This window comes from Hemitrygon akajei, chromosome 30 (genome assembly GCF_048418815.1).
Source record: "Hemitrygon akajei chromosome 30, sHemAka1.3, whole genome shotgun sequence".
In the NCBI taxonomy this organism is placed as follows: Eukaryota; Metazoa; Chordata; class Chondrichthyes; order Myliobatiformes; family Dasyatidae; genus Hemitrygon; species Hemitrygon akajei.
In genome coordinates, this window is record NC_133153.1 from 30527174 (window position 1) to 30543697 (window position 16524).

The 16524-nt window shown below is 42.4% G+C and overlaps 1 protein-coding gene and 1 pseudogene across 2 annotated transcripts in view; both read right to left on the reverse strand.

The window, feature by feature from the left end:
• LOC140718925 (UDP-glucuronosyltransferase 2C1-like) overlaps positions 1–15203 on the reverse strand; it is a 29344-nt gene extending 14141 nt beyond the window's left edge. The window contains exon 1 of one of the 2 annotated variants that reach the window (XM_073033224.1): positions 15104–15203. The gene's annotated coding sequence lies outside the window, so the exon portion shown is untranslated. Of the gene's footprint in view, positions 1–1413; positions 2283–15103 lie in introns of those variants that run through there. The other variant, XM_073033230.1, reaches the window with a different exon arrangement.
• On the reverse strand, positions 6741–8378 carry LOC140718683 (UDP-glucuronosyltransferase 2C1-like; annotated as a pseudogene).
• Positions 15204–16524: the final 1321 nt, after the last annotated feature.

The following is a 16524-nucleotide window of genomic DNA, read 5'->3' on the forward strand; positions in this document are numbered from 1 at the left end:
TACATGCTTGCACAAGCACAATGAAAAACTTAGTTTCAAACAGCATTGCAGGCATAAACAAGCAGCATTCACAAAGAAGCATAAATTCAACCTAAATTTAAACTCAGCTCCGTATTTCCACATTTCCAGGAATGTAAGCATATGAACAAGCTTTCAAAATAACTTTCATGCGACTTATTGATATTGGTTTAATGAAAATCAGGGTTTCCCAGGAATTTTTGATTCATGAAGCTTCTAATATATTATATTTACCTAAATTATAATTGTATCACAGCTGTGGAGGGATTTGAATTCTGACCAGTTTTATTTAGACTAGCACACACAAAATGCTGCAGGAACTCAAAAGTCCCTCACTTTCTATAGCAGAGGTATCCAGCCTGGGGTCCATGGAACACTTGCCTAATGGTATTGGTCCTGGCATAAAAAGTGTTGGGAGCCCCTGATCTATGGAGAAGAATAAACATCATCATTTTGTGCCAAGATGCTTTATTAGGATACTCACTTGAGGAAGGAGGGGTGGTGGTGATTACTTGTCTATGATATCAGTGTGGTTGGACCAGTGGTGATGTTTACTCCCTGGAACTTGAAGCTCTCAACCTCAATACTGCCAATGTAGTCAAGAGCAGGGTCATAGTTTTCCTTCCTGATGTCAATCAACAGCTCTTTTATTTTTCTGACATTGAAGAAAAGATTATTTCCTGACACCAGGTTACCCTGCATTCTATTTTTTTAAAGAGGCAATTTAACTCTATACGAGGTGATAGTATTCAAGATCTACCATAAGGGACAAGCCTATTTTGTTGATTCAAGATTGCTCAGGATTCTCACTTCTCCCACGAAAAGGCTTCCGGAGATCAGACCTTGACCTCTTGTAACTTTCTCGATAACCAGACTTGAATTCTTCCAGTCCAGCTCGCATAGTTCATCCAGCAGTTCTGTTTGCAGAGGACTCGAATAACTGAATGATTTTGTGGGGACGTTCTCGTCTACAGCTGTTTTAATAGGATCTGTTCCAACCACAATTCAAACCCCTGACTTGACGCCAACTCGTAGCCACTCCTCAGCCTCCTGTGACCTCCACTTCATTGTCCTAAACTCTGAAGCTTTGCTCTTCAGCCTCTGCCCCGTGCAGGTATGAAAAGCTCAGTCAAGTGATCAGATTTACCAAAATGTGGCCTGGGCCAGGAACGATAAGTATTCCATGTCTTAGTTTAACAGTGGTCTAGTATGTTGGGATCTCTGGTGCTGTAGGTTTTACTGCTGCTTGTGAGAAGGGAGAGGAGAGAAGGCTTCAGATGACTGTTTCTATCATTAACTCTAATCTTGTTTCTTATTCTACGGATGTCTGTGAAGAGTAAGAATTTCAGGTTGTATTCTGTATACTGTTATGAACCCCATAACTGGGTCACTTACCAGCAAAGATAGAGAGGTCCGCTGAAATCTGATGGTACTATTTTTAAACGTTTTTATTTATAAAGGGGCACAAAAGTAAGGTTAATACAAACATTCAGATAATATACGTCATCAATACTCAATCTAAAGCGCGGGTATAGTAATAATCAACAATACGAAGTAGCTCTATCGTTTGTCTAGGGGTAAAACTATTGTCCGATGGAAATATCAAAGTCTCTGAAGTTCATGCAGGCTTTTAGCCTTTCGGGGACCGCTGGGTCTCACGTGTTGGAGAGAGAAAATAAACTTGCCAGCCTTTTGGACTCAAATCGTTGAATCGGGAACGTGGGTTCCCCGTTGTCAGTTCGAAGTCCTTTTCGGGGTTATCAGCCACTCGTTCCCCAAGCTAGGGGAACCGAATCACACGTGGCTCCCGAACGGCTTCCCGTCCTCACGGGAGCGATGAGCGATGGGGTCTCCTTCTGGTGCGTCGCTGGGGTACTGCCTCCTGCAGTCCCCTTTTTATCTTGACTTGCAGAGTTGTAGATGTCAATCAAGGTAGGGTGATACAACCCCCACCCCATATTGCCCGAGGGTGTCCATGTCCCTGATAGCTGGCACGCAGTATAGAGTTGCAATTCACACAGGTGTCTCTAAGAACAATGGTCAAATCCATTGCATTTTCTCTCATTTCCTGGGTCCAAGACCCGAATTAATAGCGATCTTGCGATTCTCAGGAATGAGGGGGCTGGTACCATAACACCTCCCCGCTAAAAAAAACGTTTTTTACCAGCGGTTAAAAACGGATTCGTACAGAGTCTTACAGGATTTTAGAATCCAACACAATACACAAGCTTTTCTTTTCACTACAGAGCTATACAGTTATACATTTAATTCAGCATCTAAACAGGTAACGATTACAGTGGCACTTCCTTTAATATTTTTTTTCCTCTTGTACCTGACTAAAGGCTGGTAGCATCAGATTTCAACTTAACAGGCAGGTTCCAAGGAGGTTGTCTTTGTTATTCACATGCTTTGTCAAAATCCCGTACAGCCAGTTTTTCTATTTAAAAATGGCGCTCCATTAACCGTCACCTTTTTTCCGGTGAGTTTCTACGGGAGGAACTCGAGTAGTTTGGCGTGGTAAACTCCCGTCCGCCTCATTCATACGAGTTATTTTACCAACACCGGGTCCCAGACCTAGTTCATTCCCACCCAGTTCTTTAGTTTTAAGCAAATTGCTAGTTTTCTCTTCAGGACCCGTCATGCTATTAGTTTCCAATTTAAGATCCGCAAGCGATCCCTCTTTGTTCAAACAGCATTTCAAATTCGGCTGATTCACATCACACCCTTCGAGTACAAACACCTGGGAACCTTTACTTCCCACAATTACCAGGGTTAACCCTGTCTTCACTGAACCCAGTCTATCTGACCCAAAAGGACGGCCGTCTCGTTCAGCTGAATCAGATACCTCAGACCTTTTCTGAGCTCCGTGACTAGGTTCGGGACCACGTGCATCCCAGTCTTGGACACTCTCAAACGAGACATTGACCTCTTCCAGGCTTTCAATACCTGTACCTTTTTCAAATTCCAAATTCCCTTGCTCCTCCCAGCTACTCTCTGGGCAACTCCCTTCCGGAGTAAACTCAACCCCGCGAGCTGAAACAACCTCATCTGCCAACCCAGCAGACCTCTCCAAGGTAATGGCATCCTTTTCATCTAGGACTGCCCTCATCTCATTATCGGGAACACCTTTATAACTCTCAACTTCTTCAAACAGGGCTGCCACCCCAGACAGATCATCCATGTCCAAATCTGGACCTTTTAACAGCTTTATCTGTTTCTCATCTTTATTTCCTACCTCTAGGACCTTTCTCTTCGCTAAGGGCAGATCTATCTCCTCTCTCTTACCCCCTTTCACTTTACTACTCCTCGTTTTACCACCCTCTAAACCCTCGTGGCACAGGGTCGGTAAAGACGTCTCGGCCAAATCAAAACTGGCCAATTTTAAACTGCTCCCGTTCTCAGCTGCCGCTCTCGACAGGCTGCGAGTGACCGCGCATGCGGGATAGCTCGGAGACGCTAGGGGCGGGGCCTCAACACGCACCGGTCGGCGGGTCATTGTCATGGCTGACCAAACCTTACCCCCTGCTAAATCGTTCCCCAGGAGGACGTCCACGTCGGTTCTCGGGAATTCTGATGGCACCCCTATTTCAACTGATCCATACACCAGCTCACAATCTATAATGACCTTATGTAAGGACACCATTTCTATCCATTTTCCTATGCCTCTCAGGGCTACCTCTCCTGTCTGAGGTCCGAATTTTAACACGTTACCGCTAATCAATGATAGCTCTGCCTCCGTGTCTCTCCAAATCCTTACGGGAATTGGTGGGTCCCCCTCCCTCAAAGACACGGTTCCGTGTGACAGATAAATCTCAGACCCTTCTCGCACTCTGCCTACCAGGGACCCTCTTGTCGATTTTCTGATTACCACTGCACACCCGATAGGGACCGCTGCTTTCCCTTTTTCTGGCTCCTTCCTCTGAGCAAAGCACCGAGATGCAACATGTCCTCCCTTCCCACAATTAAAACAGGTCAAGCCCAGAAATCTCTGGCCACCTGGCCTTTCCCCCTCAACCTTATCACTAGCTCCCGGCGGGACCTCTGCCTCAGCCAGCGGACTTTCTCGATCGTTCCCACGGTCTCTCGGGGTACTTTTTGGCGAGGAAAACTTTGTCTTGTGGGTTAGGGCATATTCATCTGCGAACCTAGCAATTTCCGAGATGGACTTATTCGGCTTCCCATTCAAATACATCCGGATCTCCTCCGGAACACACCCTTTAAATTCCTCAATCAAAAATAACTCTCTGAGACGCCCATGATCCTCGCCCACCGTTTCCGTGGTGCACCAATGGTCCAAGAGCACACCCTTCTCATAGGCAAACTCGGTATACGTCTGATTCCACCCTTTTCGTAAATTTCTGAACCTTTGTCTATATGCTTCAGGTACTAGCTCGTAACTCCGGAGAATGGCCTCCTTTACTTTGGCATAATTCTCCGCTTCTCCCTCCTCCATGGACAACGCCGCATATGCTCGTTGTGCCTTCCCTTTTAACACACTTTGTAACAACGCCACCCACTGCTCTTTGGGCCACTTCTGATTCACTGCCACCTTTTCAAACAGCAAGAAATAACTATCAACATTCGTCTCCTCGAACAGAGGTACTAACCTTAACTCCCGACTAACATTAAACCGCTCCTCTCGGTCTGACCCTTGATCTCTTCGCTCTTTCCTTAACTTCTCCATCTCTAAGTCATGTTTCCTCTGTTTCTCTGCTTCCTCATACTCTCTCTCCTTCTCGGCTCTTTCTTTCTCCTTCGCAGTTGCTTCCAGCCCCTTTAGCTGGAGCTCATACTCCCGTTTCACCTCTAATTCCTTTAGCTGGAACGCCTGCTCTCTTTCTCTCTCAGCCCTTTCTTTCTCCTTCTCAGCTGCTTTACTTTAAATTCATGTTCCAACCTTAATTTCTCCAACTCTAACTGATCCGTCCCACTCGCTAGTACCTTTTCAGGGATATTTTCCAAATCCTCAACTGTAAGCACCTTCTTCCCAATGTAATACTGAGTTATGACCCTTCGCACTTCCCGCTTTTTCATTGATGACCTCACCTCTGTGAGGCTTAACCCCTTCGCCAAATTTACCAAGTCTGATTTGGTGGCCGTCTCTAGCGCCCCCAGAGTTGGGTCTTTCATAAATTCCTCCACGTCCATCTTTGCTGGTTTCCCGTCTGGTTACCCGTGTACCAGATCCACGTTTGGACTTAAGCCCGATTCACTGGCCCTCCAATTTGGTATCAAAATCTCGAGACGAGGCCCCACGTTGTTATGAACCCCATAACTGGGTCACTTAACAGCAAAGATAGAGAGGTCCGCTGAAATCTGATGGTACTATTTTTAAACGTTTTTATTTGTAAATGGGCACAAAAGTAAGGTTAATACAAACATTCAGATAATATACGTCGTCAATACTCAATCTAAAGCGCGGGTATAGTAATAATCAACAATACGAAGTAGCTCTATCGTTTGTCTAGGGGTAAAACTATTATCAAAGTCTCTGAAGTTCATGTAGGCTTTTAGCCTTTCGGGGACCGCTGGGTCTCACGTGTTGGAGAGAGAAAATAAACTTGCCAGCCTTTTGGACTCAAATCGTTGAATCGGGAACGTGGGTTCCCCATTGTCAGTTTGAAGTCCTTTTCGGGGTTATCAGCCACTCGTTCCCCAGGCTAGGGGAACCGAATCACACGTGGCTCCCGAACGGCTTCCCGTCCTCACGGGAGCGATGAGCGATGGGGTCTCCTTCTGGTGCGTCGCTAGGGTACTGCCTCCTGCAGTCCCCTTTTTATCTTGACTTGCAGAGTTGTAGATGTCAATCAAGGTAGGGTGATACAACCCCCACCCCACATTGCCCGAGGGTGTCCATGTCCCTGATAGCTGGCACATAGTATAGAGTCACAATTCACACAGGTGTCTCTAAGAACAATGGTCAAATCCGTTGCATTGTCTCTCATTTACTGGGTCCAAGACCCGAATTACTAGCGATCTTGCGATTCTCAGGAAGGAGGGGGCTGGTACCATAACAATACATTCTCTGATGTTAAAATGAACTTTTTAACATTTCTTGGAGGGAAATTGCATGCTGCAGATTACAGTGAGAGTAATTCAAAAGAGGTATATTTAACAGTATATTTAGAACTATTGCCTGCAGCCCACAGAACGTTGCTGATAATCACTGGTGCCATCTTACAAACAATGAAACAGACTGCAAATCACACAACAAGGGGATCTGAAGCTCCTTCTGAGTGACGTTCAGCCTGATATTGAGAGGCTGATCTGAATGCACAAAGCCCACACAGAAAGGACAGAAAGCAATGAATGGCTGTCGACGAATGTGCACTCTAACATTATTAATGAAAATTGCTTTTAATGCAATTGAATAAAGAAATCATTTAACTTCTCACAATAAAAAAAATTGAATAATTTTTCATAATTATTTGTCACTGCTTTGGATTTACCATTCCCATTTTCTATCATTTCTGCATCCTAAATCAAAATTCTTTGTAGTTTTTATGTAATTGCCGGAAAGTGAGAGGAGGGCACTAGAGATGTAGTTTGAGACCCCGGGGGTAGTAACCCAAAAAACTTTGGGAACCACTGATTTAAATTTTCTATCACTCATGATTATTTTTTCCATAATGTAAAGGTCCACAGATTATCTGCAGGAACACAACTTCAAATAAATTCTAAAGAACATGAAACACTATATCCCAACACAAAATAGTGTAACCTCACTCAGTCTTTTGCTTTCTTCTACATGCAATGTGACGAAGTTTCTTCAGTGCTACAACCATCAGCACTGTGACCATGACTAACATGGACAACAGTAAGACCATCACGTCCACACAATAGTAAGCATACCAGGGCAGTCGGTAGGATTCAGAACGCAAATGCTCTGCTCCTTTGTGTCGGGCAACATACTCAATCCAGAAAACAGCTCGCTCCATTGGCGACTCTGGTTGGTCCCGGTGGAGGGCAGAGAGTTTCTTCATGTTGTCCCGGTAAAATGTGCCATTTTTCACCTCATTAAGTGCCTGCAGTAGATTTGCAGAGTGCATGGTTGCAACATTAAGCACCTTTGCTGCACCTCGGGATTCAAGTTGAAGTAAATTGTCCAACTAGCCTAAAATTAGAGGCATGCCAATCACTGGCACCCCATGGTAGATGGCCTCATAAATGCCATTGGTACCACAATGAGAAATGAAGACTCATGAAATGAGGAACAACACTTTATATTCAGTCTGGGTAGCCTCCAACGTGATGGCATGAACATTGATTTCTCTAACTTCTGTTAATGCCCCTCCTCCCCATCTTATCCCATTCCTTATTTATTTATTTATTTATTTATTTATTTATTTATTTATTTATTTATTTATTTATTTATTTATTCCTCTCTCTCTCTCTCTCCCCCCCCCTCCATTTTTTCTCTCTCTGCCTCTCTCACAATCATTCTTTGCCTGTTCTCCATCTCCCTCTGGCGCTCCCCTCCCTCTTTCTTTCGCCCTAGGCCTCGAATCCCATGATCCTTTCCCTTCTCTAGCTATGTATCCCTTTTGCCAATCGCCTTTCCAGCTCTCAGCTTCACCCCACCCTCTCCGGTCTTCTCCTATCATTTCGCATTTTCCCCTCCCTCTCCTACTTTCAAATCTCTTACTATCTTTTGTTTCAGTTAGTCCTAGCGAAGGATCTCGGCCCGAAATATCGGTAGTGCTTCTTCCTATAGATGTTGCCTGGCCTGCTGCGTTCCACCAGCATTTTGTGAATGTACACAATATTTGGCATGGTGGGTCTTGGGAATTCAAACACAAGATTGACTCACATCAGTCACATATCAGCCCTCAGGAGCAGTGTTTGTATATCCGTGTCTGGTCCAAGATATCGATGAACAATGTTATTATAAATTGGGCATACAAACAATTCTGTAAGCACTTGCTGAAGAAGATTTTGCATGAGGTTTCTTGTTCTTTGAAGAAAATTCATATTATTTGTCATTTGTGAGCCAGGTCTGTGTCTGGTCCCAGGTGTTGATGACAGATCTCATTATAAATTGGGTAGACATAAATTTCTGCAAACACTAGTTGAAGAAGATTCAGCATGAAGTTTCCTGCTCTTTGGATAAAGTTCATATTATCTGTCAATTGTGAGCCAGGATTTGGGACATAGGGAAGTGGTGATGGGGCAGAGAAGAAATGGGCTTCCCCATTTATCTGCCATCGAACATTATACACCTGCAGGATTTTTAGATAATGAGCAAGCATTGGTCCGATACCAAGAACAGGATCTGTAAGTATTAAGTCAAAGTTTGCACTTTCAAGTTGTTTGAACAGTGTTTTGTTTTCAAAAATTGCAATACTAAAAGCCTGATTCATTGGATGACACGTGTAAAAATTTGTGTTTTTTCTGATGAAGTGTTTCGGCCCGAAACATCGTTGCTACCTCCTCCCATAGATGCTGTCTGGCCTGCTGAGTTCTGCCAGCATTTTGTGTTTTTATTTATTTCCAGCACCTGCAGATTCACTCGTGAATCAATCTGGTGAACCTTCTTTGTACTCCCTCTATGGCAAGAATGTCTTTCCTCAGATTAGGGAACCAAAACTGCACAGAATACTCTAGGTGCGGTCTCACCAAGGCCTTGTACAACTGCAGTAGAACCTCCCTGCTCCTGTATTCAAACCCTTTTGCTATGAATGCCAACATACCATTTGCCTTTTTCACTGCCTACTGTACCTGCATGCCCACCTTCAATGACTGGTATACAATGACACCCAGGTCTCGTTGCACCTCCCCTTTTCCTAATCGGCCACCGTTCAGATAATAATCTGTTTTCCTGTTCTTGCAACCAAAGTGGATAACCTCACATTTATCCACATTAAATTGCATCTGCCATGAATTTGCCCACTCACCTAACCTATCCAAGTCACCCTGCATCCTCTTAGCATCCTCCTCACAGCTAACACCGCCGCTCAGCTTCGTGTCATCCGCAAACTTGGAGATGCTGCATTTAATTCCCTCGTCTAAATCATTAATATATATTGTAAACAACTGGGGACCCAGCACTAAGCCTTGTGGTACCCCACTAATCATAGGCACCTGATGCTCGTCTTGGAGCTGGGAATATAAGTGGCCCTGGGGTTGAGTGTGGTGGCTGGTTTGTCTTGTCAGTATCCCCTTGGAGCAACCTGCTGGTGGAAGGCTAGAGCAGCCATTTGTGATCTCTAGGCCTGGTTGGAGGACCACCGCTTCATGGAGCCTTGTTGTCTCTAGTTGGAGCAGTCATTGTGGGATGGATTTGGCTGTTCCTGGGGCCAGCTGAGTGGCTATCTGCCACTCTGAGCTAGATACAGATTTGGCTGTTTCTGTAGCTAGCTAAAGTTGCTGGTTACCCTGAGACTTGGAGCCACACTGGACTGAGATCCCTTCCTGTCTTTGTCTGTGGGGTAAGTCAGGCCATCCTTGCTGTAACCCTGTGGCTGGATCTGTCCCTTCCTGTCCTTGTCTGTGGGGTAAGTCAGGCCATCCTTGCTGTAACCCTGTGGCTGGATCTGTCCCTTCCTGTCCTTGCCTCCATGGGGTAAGTCAGGCCATCTTTGCTGTTACCCTGAGGCAGAGCTATTCTCTTCCCCTCCCCATCTGAATCCCTGACAGTTTCCTTGGCAGTTTACCTTGGCAGTCGTCCCGGCCTGACGTCCAAGAAATGGGCCTGGCCCTGTGGAAGCATCCCAGCCCTGTGCCCTAAGAAAGAGTGTCTCATCCTGCCCAGCAGTGCCTTGTCCAGTCCTATAGCCACATCATGTCTTTGCTGAGCTCTGGGGTCTGAGCCTGAGTCGAGACCCCGGTTCTGGGTCCTTGTCCAGTCTCTGGCGTGGATTCCAAGCCCAGGCTCCTAGTTCCCAGTTCCTTGTTCTGGTCCCGCTTTCCTAACTGAATTCCTAGCCCAAGTCTGTGTTCCTGTCCCAGCTCCTAGTCTGTGTGCAGTCCTGTCCCTAACTCTAGTCCAGTCCAGTTCCCAGTACTTCAGTGTCTGTCTTGTATTTGGGTCAATTCCCAGTGCCCCCCTGTATGACATTAGATTCCTTGTGCTTTTCTTGAGCATCTCACTCTTTATAATGTGACTAAATGGTCCTCTCTGTTTAAACTTGTTGAGTTTATTTTGATAGACTCAGGGATTCTCTGTCATTTTCACTATTTTGAGCAGATGCTTAATTGCTGGGTCTTAGTCTTGAGGATGTTATGTCATGGTTTTGCATGGCTGTACCACAAATAAGAAAGCTGTCGTAAGTCTTATGGATAAACTCTGGTCACTACCTCTACGCTGGAGTCTGTCTTTCCACTGCACTTGGGTTCTGACATTGCCAGCACATATCGTGTCAGACGGGTACCTAGTGGATGGCTGTAGGACAGGCCACAGCCTGAAGTCTGTGCTGAATTGAGGGTGTTGTAGTTAAACCCCAAAAGGAAAGAAGCTACAAATACCGGCTGAGTGAAAACACCACCTACATCTCAAATTAGAATCGGGATTACTATCACTAAAATATCTCTGAATTTATTTCTTTCACTTTGCAGTAGCAGTACACTGCAAGACATTAAAATTATAAGTTACAAATTAAGTAAATAAATAAAGAAAGAACTTGAGAAATAAACAAGAAAATATATAGATAGTGTGAAGGAAGAATAGTGAGGTTGTGGGTTCATGGATCATTCAGAAAGCTGCTGGCAGAGAGGAAGAAGCTGTTCTGAAAACATTGAGTTTTCATCTTCAGGATCCTGTACCTCCTCCCTCATTGAAGCAATGAGGAGTGGGCATAACTGTACACAATATTCCAAGTGCAATCTTGACATCAACATAAGTAACTGCAAAATAACTTCTCTAAACCCAAACTGGATGCCCCAACTGAAGGCCAGCATGCTAACTCGGTTCTACACCACCCTGTCTACTTGCTTTCAGTGAGCTATTCACTTGTCGTCATGTCGTGCAGACTCACATTCCAAATAACTTGCATTAATAACAAATAACAAAGATCCTATCACTGACTACTGGGCCGCGCATTAGTCACGGCCTTCCAGTCAGAGAATTGACCTTCTGCTTCCCATCATCAAACCAACACTGAATCCGCCTCACTAGCTTCCCCTGAACCTCATCGGACTTAACCTTCCAAAATTGGACTGCCATACAGGTCCTTCTAAAGTCCAAAATGAATTCCACATAGACAACCTTCACTGCTCTAGCTTCATCAATTCTCTTCGTTACCTCCCTGAAAAGCTTGAAATGATTTAGCAGGTATGACCTCCCAATAACTGCACTGAATAAATTACTTCCCTTCATGGAGCGTACATTGTGGACTCTTGCTGAATGAGCACTGGAAATCAGAACTTCGATTCCCTAACATATTCCCTGAGGTGATAATTTTAACATGTTTCTGGAGAAATGCAGTGAAAAACATACTCAGCCTCAAGCTGGTTGTAAAATGCATCTAAAAATAACCCTGATTGGAGATGTAATTACAATCTTATACTTACCGATAAAGAACTCCTTGCAAGTAATAGAATGTTTTTGTTTGATGTTGTTGTGACTTCAGCAAATGAAAAATGACATGCAATTTTCAGCTGTTTGGAGACAAAGTCTAGGAGAATGAGTAACATTGAGTGTGGTGCGTTCACTTTCAATTCAGTCCTGCTGAATATTTTTATCAGTATGAACAACTTTGTTCGGCTTGTATCTCCCAAGTCAGTACAAAGCCAAAGTTGACTGCCAAATGCACAAGTACCTGCATGCACAGGTGCAATGAAAAACTTAGTTTTAAGCAGTATTACGGGCACAAAAACCATCATTCACAAGGAAACACAAATTAAACTTAAATTCAACCTCGACTTTGTAATTCCATATTTCCAAGAACATAAGCATCTTGGCAAACTTTTAAAGTAGCTTTCACCCAACTTTAATAAAATGGGTTTTATGACAATCAAGAAGTTTCCCAAGAATTTTGGCTCATGAAGCTTCTAATATCCTATATTTATCTAAATTTCAGTTATATTACTGCTGTGAAGGAATTTGAACTATGACCACTTGTTATTTAAACTGTCACACACAAATGCTGGAGGCACCCAGCAGTCTGGACAGCTTCTATAGCAGAGGTACCCAACCTGGGGTTCATGGACCCCTTGCTTAATGGTATTGGTTTTTGGCATAAAAAGTGTTGGGAACCCCTGATCTATGGAGAAGAATAAACCTTGACATGTCATACCGAGATCCTTCATCAGGATACTTACCTGAGGAGGAAGAGGCGGTGGTGTGCTTTCTTGCCTGTGACATTTGTGTGATTGGACCAGCACAGATTATTGGTGATATTCACTCCTAGGAACTTGAAGTTCTCAACTCCCTCAACCTCAACATCTTTGATGTAGACAAGAGCAAGTGTGTAGCCTCCTTTCTGATGCCAATCTCCAGTTCTTTTATTTTGCTGACATCGAAGGAAAGGTTATTATCATGACACCATGTTACCCAGCTCTGTATTACTTCCCCTACTCTAACACACCATTACTTGAGATATGGATCACAGCTGTTGTAGCATCTGCAAACTTGAAAATGGAGTTCTTACATTTTGTAACTTGAAAGTATTAAACTAATTCAAAGGAAGGCACAGGAGACCAAAATGCGGGACTTACTTCGAGTTTACTATAAGCGAGGTGAATATGTATCACATGGTAGCATGATGACATAGGAAATACATGTATTTATACATATGACCTGTAGTGAATTATTTAAATAAACAAGGATGCTAATCAAACAATATACAGTATGCACAAGGTTACTCGTATACTATTGAAATATTAAGTACACAACTTATTTTGTGGAATGGCTGAAACTGTGTCCAATTGAATTTTAATTAATTTTCTGTTCACTTCTGGTGTAAGCCATATTGCTTGTGTATTTGTTAGTTTTCCCATTGAACAACTCAAGGTTACATATTTCTGCATCACTCTCATCATTATCAGATTTTTCACTAAGTGCATCGGTTTAATACTCCCTTTGAAACTGCAATTTAATTTTTTTGCTTTTTGTCTTCCCTGTGCAGTTCATTTATTTTTGTCTGCCCATCATGTTCATTGCACGTGTCCTACTTTGTTGATTTTCTGCTACTTTCGCCTTTAAATATCCATTTGTTTGGTGTATGTGAGCCTTTTCCACAATAGTAACACAACTTGTTTGGCCATTGTGGAAGAGGCTCACATACACCAGAATTCCATTCATACTCAATTTCCTTCCTGACTGCAACTCAAGTGTGACTCTATTTCCATTGAAACAGCGATTTCAACTTCTCTTTTAAATGTGAGTTTTGCTTCAGTTAGCTGTTTTTTCTAAAAGCCTCCTTCTAAGATTCCACAAACTAAATGATTTCCTTGTGCATCATTAAACTTATTACTGAACTGACAATGCTTAATCTCTTCAGTTTAGCAATACAAACTGAAATGGGCTCCCTTTCCCTTTGATTCTGCTAATGCAACCTAAAGTGTTCTGCAATCAACAATGGTTTTGGTTCTAAACATTCCTGCATTACTTTTACAATAGCAGCAAAGCTCAATTCTGATGGTTTGGTTGGGGCAGTCAAATTTCAAAGGAAACTGTGTGCCTTTAAACCCAATGCACTTTGAAAAATTTATACTCGCTTCTTATTGGCTATTTCATTTACTTCACGATATAGAACCATAGAATATTACAGCACAGGAACAGGCCTTTTTAGCCCTTCTTGGCCATGCCAAACTATTTTTCTGCCTAGTCCCACTGACCTGCACCCGGCCCATATCCCTCTGTACACCTCTCATCCATGTACATGTCCAAGTTTTTCTTAAATGTTAAAAGTTTCTTAAATATTGTTCCAATAGCACAGAATACATGAGCCAAATACTCATGGTGTAATCAAACTCATCAATATTTCCAAAGTAGCCAACCATTTCTGATTTTTTTAAAAAAAGATTATTCATCACTCAATACTGACTTGTCATAATTCCATGAATCCTACCTTTCTCTTAATGAACACGCAAATTCTTCCATTTTATGACTTTCTTAAACTCTGTTGTGTCTTTCCATCTGAAGAATATGTACTGTGCTGCATTTTTTTTTAACTTGAAAGTCTGCATATACTGGGTTGCATATTTCACTCGATGTTCTGTGAAGCGCATTTTTTTAGATCAAATGTCTCGCTGTACTTGAATGGGTCAGTAGCTGTCTTGAATAAGGTTTTTAAAAATACCTCATCACCAATGTTATGTGTTGTAACTTTAAAACATGAAACTAACTCAAAGGAAGACTGGCGAGACCAAAATGTGGGTCTAACTTTGAGTTCACTTTAAGAGAGGAGCATCCATATCACGTGGAAGTGTGCTGAAATAGGGAATTCATGCTATAATACATATAAGAATTATTTAAATGAACAAGAATGCTTAATCAAACAAAATATATACAAGATTACTCAAATATTATTGAAATGTTCACTATACAGAGCTAGAGTAGAATCTGGCCATATAGTCATGAGTGTACAGGGAACAGACTAGGAAGAAGTGTAAAAATATTGCACTGTGCATCTCTGTTGAAATTTTCTCCTCTCACCTTAAATTTATGTACTCCAATATTCAACACTTCTACCCTGGGAAATGTATATACCTGTCTACACTATTTATGCACCTCAATATTTTATAAATGTCTCTCATGTTTTCCTTTGGACTCTGATGCTCCAGAGAAAACAACCTGGGTTTGTGCAACCTAACTGGATTGTTGCCTTCCATCATTTACCCTGTCCACATTGCAATGACATGGCCGTTTAACCATCCCCTTCCTCTGCGGCAACTTTACCTCCTTTACTGATGTCATCAAATTCAACCTTGGCTATTTTTCAATTAAATCGTTATACTCCACCGCCCATTTAGCCTCTGATAAGTTTTTTTCCTCTGTCTCTGAACTGACTGCCTTGTTTGCTTTGAGTTATTGCAAAACAGTCAATTTATCAAGTTACCTCTTCTGCATTCAGTGACCTTTTGTCTCTCTGTTGATCAACTTTATCATTCTCATCTTTGCTTTCAAATCCTTCCATGATCTTACCTTTCATCACCCATGTAAACTCCTCAGGCCCACAACAGTCCAGATCTTGCTACTCTTGTAACATCAGCATCAATTTTGTGCATTTCTCCTTCACTCCACCATTGACAATGGTGACTTCAGCTACTTAATCCCTTGGGCCTGGAATTTTGAGCACGAAACTCCTTCTTCTGCCTTGTTGTCCACCATGACCCATAAAACTTAACATTTTGTCCAATATCACATTTGGTTCTCTCACACCTCACTTGGCAAAGTTCCTCAAGGCACTCCAGGTCATTTGCCTGCATTTAAATAAATAATATTTATGAAAAGCCTTGCTGCATTGGGCAGGAATACAAAATAATTAAATAATCAAAATTGTGATGCAAACAACCAGGGCACAGCCTCTTTTCAGTACCATCATTGGGGAGGAGGTACTGAAGCCTGAAGATACACACTTAGCATTTCGATAAGAGAGAGCTACATGTATTCCAAATTGCTTCCATGAATTTCTTTAGCCAGAGTGTGGTGAATCTGTGGAATTCATTGCCACAGACAGCTGCCTTTATGTATATTTAAGGCAGAGGTTGATAGATTCTTGATTGGTCAAGGCCTGAAGGGATGGGGGGATAGGCAGGAGATTGGAGCTGAGAGGAAATATAGCTCAACCATGATAAAATGGTGGAACAGACCTGATGGGCCAAATGGCCTAATTCAGCTCCAATATCTTGTGGTCTTATTTTTCATATTTCTTGATGTAACTTACAGTGATATTTTATGTATTGTGATGTACTGCTGCCACAAAACAACAAACTTCATGACATGGTTCAATGATAATAAACCTGATTCTGATTCTTATTCTCACTTCTACCATTGGGCAGGAAGTACAGGAACCTTGGGTTCCATATCATCAGGTCTAAGTACAGTTATTATCATGTTCCTGAACTTCAGTCACCACAACTCTGAACTGTTTGCACAACTTTTGACTCACTTTCAAGGAACCTTTACAACTCATGTTCTCAGTACTGTCTTTTTGCACAACCTGTCTTGCTTTGCACATTATTTGTTTGTCAGTCACTGTGTCCTTTAAAGATTTGATATACGTATCAAATAAAGCTGATCTAATCTTTAAAAGGTCTTTGAACTATCCTTTAGTTGTGTGTTAATAGAAAACATTACAACACTGATTCCTTTTTATTTAGCAAGTCTATTAAGGTTTTGGAAACAAAATGTCAAATTCCAGTTGATCTTCATATCAACAAGTACATGTACATAGGGTTGCAATGAGAAACTTTCTTGCAGCAGCATCACAGGCACAAAACATCAAAGATGCAACATTTACATGAAAAGTATTCATTATCAATATAGATGACATAATTTTTTACAAGGAAGGCCACAATTAGAATTAAAAAAATAACAAAGGTCATTAAAGTGCAAAGTGGTCA